Source organism: Nothoprocta perdicaria, unplaced genomic scaffold (assembly GCF_003342845.1).
Source record: "Nothoprocta perdicaria isolate Ctin4 unplaced genomic scaffold, notPer1 scaffold_4, whole genome shotgun sequence".
In the NCBI taxonomy this organism is placed as follows: domain Eukaryota; kingdom Metazoa; phylum Chordata; class Aves; order Tinamiformes; family Tinamidae; genus Nothoprocta; species Nothoprocta perdicaria.
The window spans coordinates 9,085,353-9,097,403 of record NW_020455643.1 but is presented as its reverse complement, the minus strand read 5'-3'; positions in this window follow the sequence as shown (position 1 = coordinate 9,097,403).

Sequence of the window (12,051 nt, the reverse complement as noted above, 5' to 3'; positions counted from 1 at the left end):
CCACTGGGGCAGTTGAGCTGTCATGCAGCGCTGAGTGTTTTATTCATGTGCCTAAAATGTGGATTTTCAGAAGAATTTGCCTCCTGGGGCAGGCATAAAAATACAGCCCTTTATCCTGCAGCAGTGGCCTTTTTGAAGTGTAGCCTTGTACCTTCCTGTCTCTGCTTCCTTGCCTCTCTCTAGCTTTTTTATTTGAGTTGGAATCTTTGCCTCTTTTTTTTTTTTTTTTTTTTTTTTTTTTTTTTTTTTCCTGCAGCGGGAATTATTCCAGAGAGGTGGATTATGCTTCCGTGTCGTGGAGGCAGCCAGCGCTTTGAAGGGACCTGATCTCAGGCTGCCTCCAGGAAAGCAAGCGGGGTCTTTGGTGTCTGTGGCCGTGTACCCCTCACCTCCCCAACACTGCTCCTTGCTGCCAAGGAGAGCTTTTCTATTTTTGGCTGGAATTATGTAGGAATCACCTTCCTTTTGTGCTGCAGCTGATTAAGATCTCCCATTAGTTTTACCTTCTGACTTCTGACGCCAGCACCTCATGCAAAACCCTTTACTAATGAGAACAGTTTAGCAAGTCGGTCAGTGAAGTGTTACATTCGTGCCATAAACTGAGGCCTCTGTGCCTCATTAGCCACCTCTCTAAAACCATGGCTGGGCAATGGGAATGGGACAGCAGGACGGGGACCGCTCGTTGCTCCATGGCTTGCCAGAATATTTCGCTCTTTCCTCTTTCTCCTAATACCTGCTGGTGAGCTGGGCAAAGGAATAGGTCACAGGCTGCCTTATCTTTAATGCAGTGTTGTCTGGCTCTGCCGTTTGGCTCRGTAACAGCTATTGCCCACGTGTTTCCTTGAATGACCTTCCTCGGGGCTGTGAGTGTAGTTTGTACTGGGAATACCCTGTCCCTGCTGGAATCGGTACCTGGAAAACATGTCCTTAGGCCTGTTGGGAATGACGGAGGGGAGGGTGATCCCGTGACTTCATGGTGCAGGTTGGTTGAGTGCTTTGCATGGAAGTGGTGTGGCCGAAGCAGGGTGTGAGTAGGAGCAAGATTAGGTTGAGGAGAGGCTGAGACCAACTCATAGACAGGAGCTGCGTGGATGGCAGCGCAGGCTGACGTCCAGCTGCAGAACACGGCTTGGAGAGAAAGCAGACAGAATTATTTCCTTGATATTTGGGGGGTCTGAGAGGAGGTGTCGTTCAGCKCTGAAAGGAGCAAGTGGCCGGGGTGCAAGTGCCCACACGCTGTGTGGGGTCAGTCATCTGCTCCATCTCAAAGGAGTTCCTGCCAGGGACCTTTAAATGCCACAAAATCTGCAGTATTGGCTACCAAGGACCTGGGTCTTTTTGCTCCCAGTAATGAGGAACTCCAGGGAAGGCTTCTCCCTGCTGCATCCCTGGTCTGTCCCGTTTGCTTGTGCGGTGGGGCTGGATCAGTCCTCAAACCACACGAGGAGGTGGTGCAGCCCTCCCAGCAGCTCAGCACGGGAGCGTTTCTGCTGTTGCATCCGATCTAGCTCAGGCTGGTTGTGCCTGTCCTTGGTTTGCTTCCTTTCAGCCCTAAGTTACAGAGCAGAATATCGGTTCTTTGAAGAGCTTTTCTTCTGTGTGTCATGATTTTATGTTACAGAACAGCAGGTCCCCCAAACTCAGCTTCTTCCCAGCCTTCTGTGGAGGCTTGTGCCCTGAAACAGAGAGGAGGCCCAAGAATTAAAAAGCTCCAGATTTCTAATGTAACAGCAAGTCTGTATGGAAATTGCTCTGCAGCCAATTTCATTACCCAAGGGTAACGAAATCACCCAATAGAGTGATTCAGATCTAACAGTAGCAGTTTGACTTGCACACCTTCACAAGTATTTAATTTCTGTAAGGCTCTTAACCAGGCAAAAAGTAAGAYGATAGTCCTGGTGCAGTGATTGAATCAATATGAAATACCATTTGAAGTCATTCATGACCATGTAAGAAGTGGGAATGGAAACTTTCCCACTGCCTCCTCGAACCTCGCAAAGAAGCTGAGAAGCAGCTTTGTCCAGTGGTGCAGGGCGGTTGTCTCCGATGCAAATRTAGTAGCTTAGAAGTGTCTTAGAAAACAAATAAAACAGAGCAAACTCCGTCCAGCCCTAAGCAGTTGTGCMTTTGCCTCAGGCTCGAGGTGGGGATCTCATGGTTAGAGTGGTGGAGATGAGGGGCTGCCTTGTTGAGATGTGGGGTGAGCTCTGCAAGGAGAGGGCCATGACCAGAGCAGCTGTGCTGGGAACCCTGCACATTGACACCTCGGAGAGCACAGCCTGAGACTGGCTACCGAACTGAAACGTTAACATAATCATTAATCACTTATGCTTATTTTCTTTTCCAGTCATGGTTTAAAGCTTCTGTCAGTGACCCTGAGGGCTAGGAACAGATTTTGTTTATCAGGACAACTGTCTTCCCTGCTCGTGTGGTTTGGAGGGGAAGCTGGGCAGGAGGACAGCTCCAACATCCTGTCCTGTTAGACTCACAGTGAAATTGCAAAAGTTTTAATCCTATGTCCCTGTAAACTTGGCCCTGGCTGTCTTTGCCTGAGCTAAGATCTGTTAAACGGGAGCTGGGACTCAGGCTCTCCTGCTGAGTGTGCAACCCACCCTGCAAGCTGGGATACATCAGCGCATGGTATTTTTCCTTTGCTACGTTGACCACAGATGAAAGGGTGGAAAATCACAGCACAATGCATGTTTCCTCCCTGCAAGGCCTGACACATCGCCGCTCTGCTCACAGCCTGGGTTGCTTTTTCCCCACAACAACCCTTGCTATGTCGGCAACGTCTGATCAYGCTGCTGTTCCTGCAGGTTGTTAGTCCGACAGTTTATTCCTGCACCGAGGAGGGAGGTTGTAGCTCTCTGCCCCGGCTGTGCAGGGTCCAGTGACAAGCCCAGTCTCCATAAATGCAGTGTTTGATCCTGTGCCGCTCCCCTCCCACTGCCTATATACCACTTGGTCTCCAGATTACCGAAAAACTAATCTCTGTCTTTCCTGGCTATGAAATTTATAGCGCTTTGGTTATCTTTGCCTTGCAGGGAGGCAGAGATAACTCTGCCRGCCGTGCTGGGGCTCAGCGCGAGGCTGGACGGAGCAGAGGGCAGCCTGGCTGCTCGTGTCCGTGGACTTGGTTGTGCCAGGGATGTGGAGCTGGCCTAGGGGTAGGATGTCCCCCTCCTCCTGCCTGCCTCAGGACCAGGTTCCATGTGGATGGAGGCACCAGCCTGTTCCGCATCTCCACATGGTCTGGGCGATGGTGTCTGTCCAGGCTCAAGGAGTCCCACGTGGTAGAGGTGATGACTGACAGGTAATATGTGGCTCTGTCACCTTTGGTCACATGCTCCCATCCCTAGGGATTTCTTAAATAACTGGAAAGACAGGGATGCAATCGGAGGCAATCAAGGGCCATCTGAATGCGCCCCTGTACCCCGTGCTCTGGGTGTCCGTGCCTGAGCAGGGGGGTTGGACTAGATGATCTCTAGAGGTCCCTTCCAACCTCAGCCATGCTGGGGTTTGTGATTTGTCCTCACACGTGTTGAAGCCTCATCTGCTGCCTGTCTGCCCGGCGCTGTGCTCGCCCCCGCTTCTGCCCTGTAACGTCTGGCACAGCTGCACGGTGGGTCTGGTCCCCTCTTGTGCTGGGGCGGGGGGTGATAGGGTCTGCACCCCATCCCTGACACCCCCCTGCTCCCTTGGGCCAAGTGTTCCCATCCGCTGGCTCCCTTCTCCTGAGCCCTTAATGACCCCAGCCCATGGTCAAGGGGCAGCCAGGGGAGCCCGGCAGGACAGAGCTCTGCTGGGTTTCATTTCCTTCCTAGGCTCACAGAGCAGCACTTGCTGTGAGGCGCCTTGTCCACGTGGGCTCTGCTCCTGGTTTCCGCTGCTCCGCAGGGTCCCCAGGGCTGGTGTCTGCTCCAGGTGGCCTCCGTGCCCGCTGCGTGGGCAGGGGTGTCTTCTGGGTGACATTGCAAAACCCCAGGTTATTTATGGACCTGTAAACTGCAAATATTGCTTTGTTGTGGCAGTTTCACCGCAGATATGCGCCAAAGAGAGACTTGCAACTATTCCCGAAACCTGGCAAAGCCCTGAAGGGGAGGTGACTGTGATGCACATCTCAGCCCTTCRGACACCGAATTCCTCAGGCAGAGATAGCCAGATTTCTCCTTTCTTGTCCCCTTTGTTGAACAAAGAAACCCATGTCCTRTGCAGGATCTTCTTGTTTATCCCTGAGAGAAAGCAGAGAACTGAGGCAACTGAGGCTTATCAGTGAGTCATTACAGACCCCGGCCGTGGATGGGGACTCGCCTCCGAGCCAGCCTTTCTGCTCCTTGTGGTTATTTCCAGACAGGTTTGTAGGTTTTCCCTCTTTCCTGCAGACCTGCTCCCTAGCCCAGGGCAGGGCTTGATGTGGGACTGTTTGTAGATGAGAGCAGCTTCAGGGTGGCTGCTGGACCTGCAGTGATGCCTGTTGCGTGAGCATCAGCCCTTTGCTCTGCTCTGCCTTGGGCTTTGCTTAGTGCAGCCCCCCTGGCATCTGCCTCTGCTGTAGAAGAGATGATGTGACTTTTGTTTTCAGGTCTCTGGGAAATTTTGGCAAAAGGAAAAGAAATTCATAGAGAAAAAGTAGAGTTTCTAGATAGGAAATACTCAACCTTGTGCATGGGTTTTCCCTGGGTTTGCCTTTGTATTTTCACACGTTTGTGCACAAGGTGACACAGTGGGGAGGAGTTTATCTTTGGTTTGTGCCCATTGCGGTGCATAGACCGGGCTGGAGAGGCCGAGACAGCCACAGGGCCCCTGTGTTGGGCTGCAGCAGCTGGGGGACACCCTGTCGTGGGGCACCCTGACCCCACACGTGGACCTTGCCCTACYCCAAGCGCAGGAAGAGAGGTGGGATCCAGGTCTGGATGTTGGGGMGCTCCTGGTGCCATTGAGGCAGCAGAGCTTGATGCTGGAGCCAAAGAAATGTGCTGTCCTGCAGTCAGCATGACTACCTCCCCCTCTCCACRTGGGCTTGGCCCCCAAATCCCCTTCCACCAACGCGTTTTCCAGCAGCTCCTCAGACAACACGTTTCACAGTGTTTGGAGGTGAGGGRTAGTTTGTATGGGAAGGATCCACCCCTCCAACAGCCGGAGAGGGAACAGAGGAGTCCGTTCTTAATCCCACTTCTCTCCAGCCCTGGACAGAGCCCTGCTGTGTGGAAGGMTCAGAGAAAGCCCCATGAAGGTAGCAGAGAGGAAAAGGAACCCGGTAGGTTGTGTGTCTTGGAGCCAAGAATTGTCCCGTTAGGAGCTTGTGATCCTTTTTTTCTTTTCAAATCCATTTATTTGTTTGTTTTAGACTCCTGGCCTTTGCTCAAAGGGCCGTGGGCTGTGAGCGGGTGCCGCTYGCCTCGCATCTCGCCCCGTGCGCGCCAGGCAGGGCTGCTCTAAAAGCCGCTCTCTTTGCAAAGGGGCTGGTGTCTCCTCTTGGCCGGGCTCCCGCGAAGGGCCGGGRAAGCTGGCGGAGCCCTCCCGCCTGGGAAGAGGCGTGGGGATGGGGCTTCGCGCTGCAATTCCCCGGGGCGTCTTAGCGGCGAAGACTGGGGCAGTGTTGGGAGGCGAGCGCTGCTGAAAGGGCCCAGTGTGCGCGGCGGGCGCGTGAGTCACCGGCCGGGCGGCAGCCGGAGGCAGCGCCGCGAGCAGAAACAGAGCCGCGTTACAGCGGCCGCCCGGCCCGGCGAGGCGCCCGCGCCAGCGATATCATTGGGATGGAGTGGGAGCAGCAGGGCCCTGGAAATGAGAGCGAGAACCTGCATTGGAGGGGCCCTGGCTTTGGAGCCGCGTGTGTGTGCAGGGAAGGGGGTGGGAATGAGGGGGCTCTAGGTCTGCCTGCTGTTGAGGTGSGTGCCTCAGCCTTCCCTGCTCAAACACACTTGGGAAGCGCCGGGCGAGCCCCCCGGGGTGCCTGGTGCTCTGGGGAGCTGCTGTGTCGGCTCCGCGCGCCGGGAAGCGCTCGCGGGGCCGGTCCCGGCCAGGAAGGCACCGTGGCGGCACCCGCTGTTTTTCTTGGGCTGGGAGTCAGAGTGGTGCTGGCTGCTGCTTCCCGCTCTGGATGATGCCCGTCCAGGCGCTGCCAGCCCCGGCATCACCCAGGTTGTCACCTGCCCCGCCAGGCCCGGAGGTGGCCTGTCCCCTCCTCGGCGCCTGCCCCCAAGGAACCCCGGCTTCTCAGTGGCACCGCAGCTCGGGCCCGTGGGTTTGGACAGTCGTGAGGTGAATTCCTGGTGGGTTTTCCAGTTAAGTTTAAGCACAGGCATGGGAAGTTCTGAGTCCATCTGAAACGCAGTGATGGACTGGAAATGACAAGTTGTTTTGTCTGGGCTTTGTCTTACTTAACCCTTTGTGTAGGTGGGGAAAGTTTCGATGAGAAGGGGTATTTGGAAACAACAGATGAGGAGGGTGGCACGTGCTGCGGGCTGCTTCCCGGGAAGCCTGTTAGCCGCAGCAATGCCTCAGCCCCCCTACCCGGGCCACCAGGTTGGTGCTGCTGCTTCTCTCCCCCATACCAGGGAGCAGGAGAGGCAGGAGCTGGCCGGAGCTTGCAGGGAGGCAGCAAAGGGCGACAGCAAGAGCCTTTGGAATGGAGGAATCCAAGTTGTTGTTGAAACAGTTGTTGACCCTAACCTGCYAAACCCAGCAAGATTTCCTGGTTTGGGAGGCTGAGCCCATGCAAGTAGCCCTGATTCCAGGGGTGCCTGGAGCTGGAAAGGTTCCTCCTGTGGCTGAGCTTGTTCCCATCTGTCTTCCAGAGGCGTCGGGCTCCTTCCTGGAGCAACGTATGAGAGAAGCTGGTGTGTGCACAGGCACCATCTGCTTGTGACAAGAGAAGAGGACCCCTGGGTTTTTTGCTTGTGTCCATCCTTGGGTCTGTGGCCTTTGGGGGTTGGGACAGATAGGTCACAGGGAACACCAAAGAAAAAGTGTGGGTGGAAAGTGCTCCGGTAAGGAAATGTGTCCCGAGGGGTTTGCATTTTTATGGAGTTTCAGCTGGCTGGACTGCAAAGAGGTCACTCTTTGCTGAAGGTCCGTGCTAAAGTATTTCCTTCTAGCGTGAATAACCCCAGCCCAAACACACAGGGTCCAAACAGCTGAGCAAAGGGGAGAGCACTTCATCTCCCTGGAGCCCTGGGCCACCCAGCCTGTTCCTCCAGACCTGCAGAAAATCCCTCAAGAGGCAGGGAATAATCTTATCAGCTCATCAGCTTATCGGCTGACCTCCTGGGGCCAGCTCTTCCACCACCTCTCTGCTTCATTGATCCCTGGGGACAACCCCCTCAGCCGTGTGCGCGACGTTGGCACTGCAACCTGCTCCTGTGCCAGGGCGGGTGGCTGCCACCTTGCCTCTCCATCCGCCTTTTCCTTTCCTTTCTTCCTCACCTCTTCCCAATGCTGGGCAGATCTTCCAGGCTTTGCTCCTATAGCAGCATCTTCTTACGGTGGTGCTGCCACGTCGGTGCTGCCACGTTTCTGACCTGTCCCCAGCAGCAGCAGCCTGAGGACAATGTGGGAGCCTTTAGGTAGGTGCTTTGGGGAGCACGATTCGAYCATTAATGGGTGGGCAGGATACATGTGAGCCACCAGCTTGTCCCTTCACCAAGGGTCGAGATCCTTCCCCTTGGAGGTGCTGATTAAACCTGTCCCGGTGCCTGGAGCCAGCCTGGACCAAGCTGCCTCGTATTGCTGGAGGTGCTGGAGMTGAGTCAGTGCAGCAACAGCAGAAAATTTAGTGGCAAAGGAGCGGAGCTGCAGCCGTGGGCTGACTGAATCAGGGAAGGAGCTGGATCCATGCGTTAACTCGGTGGCCATCCCTGCCCACAGCATGACTTCAYTGTCGGGTGAACATCCCACCATGGAAACCAAACCTCAGGAATGCGGCTGGGTGTGCCGGCCGCTGCTCTCCTCTCGCACGGCTCTCGCGGGCGGCAGCGCTCCCGGGCTCGCAGAGTGTCCCCGTCACCTCGTCCGGGCGCTGCCCCGGCCCCGCAGCCGCCTGAGCTGCTCCGGGCAGCTCTTCCCAGGCACGGCCATCCCGTGGGATGAGCCCGTCCCYGGCTCCAGGTGCGGGGTGGAGGGAGGAGCGGGTGCCGTGGGCGCTGCCCTGGGCTCTCCGCTCCCAGGGAGCCCTGGCTTTGCCCCGTGCGGGAAGCGGGGGGGTTGTAGCAGTGGAAAAACATCATGCTCTAAATGCCCTCTTTTTACCCCTCTGTCCCTCCCCATCCATAGGTGGCCTCTGTCATGGCAGATTCCGCAGCAGCTCTAGGAGAGCCCACGTTTTGGCACAAAGGATAAAATGCTTGGAAGCAACGGGAATAGAGATGATCCATGGAGAATGATCCCTGTGGGCGGATGGCCGGGATGCCTGATGCTCCTTGTGCCTCCTCCTTGGCCAGGTGAGGCCGGTGGGAGCTCTGTGCATGGCGGGGTCCCCACGGGGCCCCCACAGCATCGCACTGTGTGGGGACCCCGTGTTTTGCTGCCCTTGCTGCTCAGGGGCCGTGGGGAGCAGCRGCCTGGGGTGCTCGGGTGCCTCCAGCGCCGCCCCGTGCTCCCAACTCAGGAGCAAAGCCGTAACCGCTGCCCTGCCCCACGGAAAACACAGTGCCCCACAGAAAACACGGCGCCTCTCCGCTCCAGCCCCAGAGCAGCGGCACTTCCAGATGCTTCCAACTTCCAGCAGCCCTAGGTGCCCTTGCAGGACTGCCTGTCCCGGAGCCTCACTCGGCCATTCCCAGCCATTCCTGGCCATTCCCAGGCTCTCCAGCCCCATGTCAGGGTTTGGCCCAAGCACCCGCTTTTCCCGGGCAGGGTTCGAGCTGGGCTCAGTGGCGTCAGGCTCACCCTGTGCTGCGGGCRGGGGAAATGTTTTCCCTTTCCCCTCCCTTCCCTGCCCGCCAGCGCGAGTCCCGTTTCCTCCGTGCGCTGCCGCCAAGCAGCTCTGGAACCGCTGGAAAATGCATCAAAGCGCAGGGCAAGGCGCGCGCGAGGGTTACTCGCAGTCACAGCTGCATCCAGCTGCTGCCTTTAAAGCAACAGTGCGGCCGCAGCCGCCTCCCTGGGAGAGCCGGGTGTCCCAGGGGCAAAATCCRCTGGGAAGAGCCCTGGGATGGGAATGCCCAGGGCCCTGTACCTGGTTTAGAGTGATCCCGCTTTGGGAAGGGGGTGTGGAGGAAAAGGCAGCCCGGGATGTGCACGGGCAGCTGCCCTGCTGTCTCCTCCAGGATGTTTGTGCAGGGTCCTCGTGCGCTTCATCCTGACCAGCGAGTCCCGGTCGGCTCAACCTGCGCRGGGGTGCAACGGTCCCCGCCGTGCCCGGGAGCAGCGCCCGGTTCCTCGCGGTGCCCACCCGCAGCTCCAGCCTCAACGGTGTGTGTTTAACAAGGAAAAGCCCCAGTGGCTTCTTAACTGCCATAACTGCTGGAAGACACGGAGCGTTGGCCGGCGCAGCGCGGTGAGCGCGGCGCCCTTCCCTCGTGCCCGGCRGCTCTGCCCGCGGCTGCGACGCTGCGGGAGCTCGCAGGGCAGCGCCGTCCTGCCCGGCCTCAGCTGCCCTCCTGCTACCCGGGGCGGACAGCGGCGAAACCAGGCACCCGCCGAGCCCGTCTCTTCCCCCGGGATGCCCCATCCTGCTCCCAGCAGCTCCTCCCCACCGGGCTCCCACACCAAGGCCCAGGACGGGCCCTCGGGGCACTCGGAGGTGACGCTGGAGCAGRGGATTAGGGAGGCACCAGGCCACGAGGTGCCTGCTCACATGGGGCAGCCAGGAGGTGCCGCGGGAGCAGGTGAGACTTTGCTTCTGTACGTGTATAATTTGTATAGATTTTCAGAGCTGGAAAAGTCAGGAAATGGAAAAACTTAAAGAAACTGGGTCAGGTTTCTTCCCAGGGAGACAAAACCCAAACCATTGGTGGGAAAGTGTTGGCAGGGTCAACCTGCCATGAGCCCCTCTTCTGGGACTGCATAACCTCTCTATAAAATGAAAACCGCCAGAAACTTACTTTGTTCTTTCTTTTTTAGCATCCAAATTCAGGCTTAATTTTCATTTAAAAATATCTTCTTGAAACAAAAAAAGCGCATTGTGGTTTGCTTTGACAACCTCTAAATGGACCATTTTGGCCCTGACATGGTCTTTTCCCTTTCTTTTTGCCCTAGATGGTGCCCGGGAGCTGGGTCAGGCCCTTGTTCTGTGGGAGGATCTTGTGCCCCCAGGTTGCTCGCCTGGCCGCTGCCGGGAGGGCTGCCCGATTCCCGCRGGGATGGGAAGGGGCTGGATGCGGGCAGGGAGCGGGGGCGCCGCTGCCACTCAGCCCCCCGGGGAGGCTGGCGGTGCCCCCCGCGCCGGCGCCCCACACAATGAACAATGAGGAGCTCAGGGCCCTGCCAGCTCCCCCGGGGCTCCGCYGGTGCCCGGAGCGCTGGCGAATGCCCTGGGAGCAGCAGGGCGGGAGAGGAGGCTCCTCCATGGAGCGCCCGTGGCATGGGCACCCGGCGAGGCTGCCCTGGTGCCTTCCCGGCACGTATCACTGAATCAGAGAAGGATGAGCCTGAAAACTTCATTTTGTCCTAATGATTCGTATCTGAGGGCGCAGTGAGTGTAAAAAACGCCGTGTAAAGCTCAGCCYTGAAAGCAGAAAGCAAAAACAAGGCCGGGTCCCCGCGGGTCCCRCACCACACAGTGCGGCTGCCCACGGCAGCCTTCGCTTTGCTGCTCGCCGSCCTGGCTGCCTGCGAGGCCCCCGTGCAGCGGGCGAGCGCCAGGGGAGGCAGGAGCAGGGCCTGGCTGCAGMGCGGGGGGATTCGAGCCGCAGCCCGCCGCGCAGGTCGGAAGCCGCGGGGAAGCCGGGGCGCCCCGCGGGGCGGCCGCTTTCCTGCGCGGAAGCAGCTGTGGCGGCCGCTGCCGTGCGACAGCAGCGCTCGCAAAGCTTCCTGCTCGCGGCGACGCCGCTCCGCTCCTGCCCCGAGCGGCTCTGCGGAGCCCTGGAGAGCCCCATCCCTGCCCGGCTGCTCACGGAGGGTTTTGCTCCTTCCCTTTGGATCTGTTTGCAAAATGAAGGGCTTCTCTGCTGGTGCCTCCTGCCCGGCACAAACCTTAGTGGAGGGCCTGGATTCCCAGGCCCGTTTGCAGCGTCGTTCCCCTGTGGAGAGCAGAGCGGGATGAGCCCTCCTGGTACCCCAGGATCTGCTCAAGCTGTGAAACAGAGGGGAAGTGCCTAGGGATATCGCTGCTGGGCAGGAAAGGGAATATCCCAAAGGAATCCCACTTCCCAGCCCGGCTCCATGGCTGATGTGGGCAGCTCGGGGCTGGGAAGGCAACAGAAGGGGGATGTCAGAAACACCGGGGCTGGTTTTGCACCCTGGGCTGTCCCTGCAGCCTGTCCCGCCGTGGGGAGGTGCCCAGGGAGCTGCCCCCCTGCCCGGGGCTGCTGCGGTGCTGGCAGGACCCCAGCGGCAAGCGGGGGGGTCCTGGTGGTTTTTGGGGTCCCAGGTGAGCTGGGGATCCAGGGAGGGGTYGGTCCATTGCTCCAAGGAAGCCAGGTCTTGCTGAGGCCTTGCGCTCGGATCGGAGATGACGGGCACATCTCAGTAGCTCCATGCATGGTCAAAACAGGGAATTTGCTCTTTTTTTTCCTTTTTTTTTTTTTTTTCTTTTTTTTTTTTCTGGGGGTACAGGGGTGGTGAGTGGGGGGTTGTCACTGTCAAATGACCTGCTTGGGGTCAGGGGGTGGCAGGAAAGCCCCAGATCCCTCTTCCAGGAATCAGATCCCAATTGCCAGGGCTGCTCCCCCGGAGAGCATGGGGATCCTCCTCCCCATGAACAGGATCGCTTTGTGGTTTGTTCTGGCCGTGGCCAGTGCACCCCAAGCTGCCTCCTCATTCCAGAAGATCCCCCATGGGTTCCAGATGGGATCCCCCTAATCACCAGCTCCCAGGGGTGCCCCCAGCAGGAAGAATTGGGGGACACCCCTAAACCCTGGTGCCCCCTTTCCCTGCCAGCACTGAGGGGTC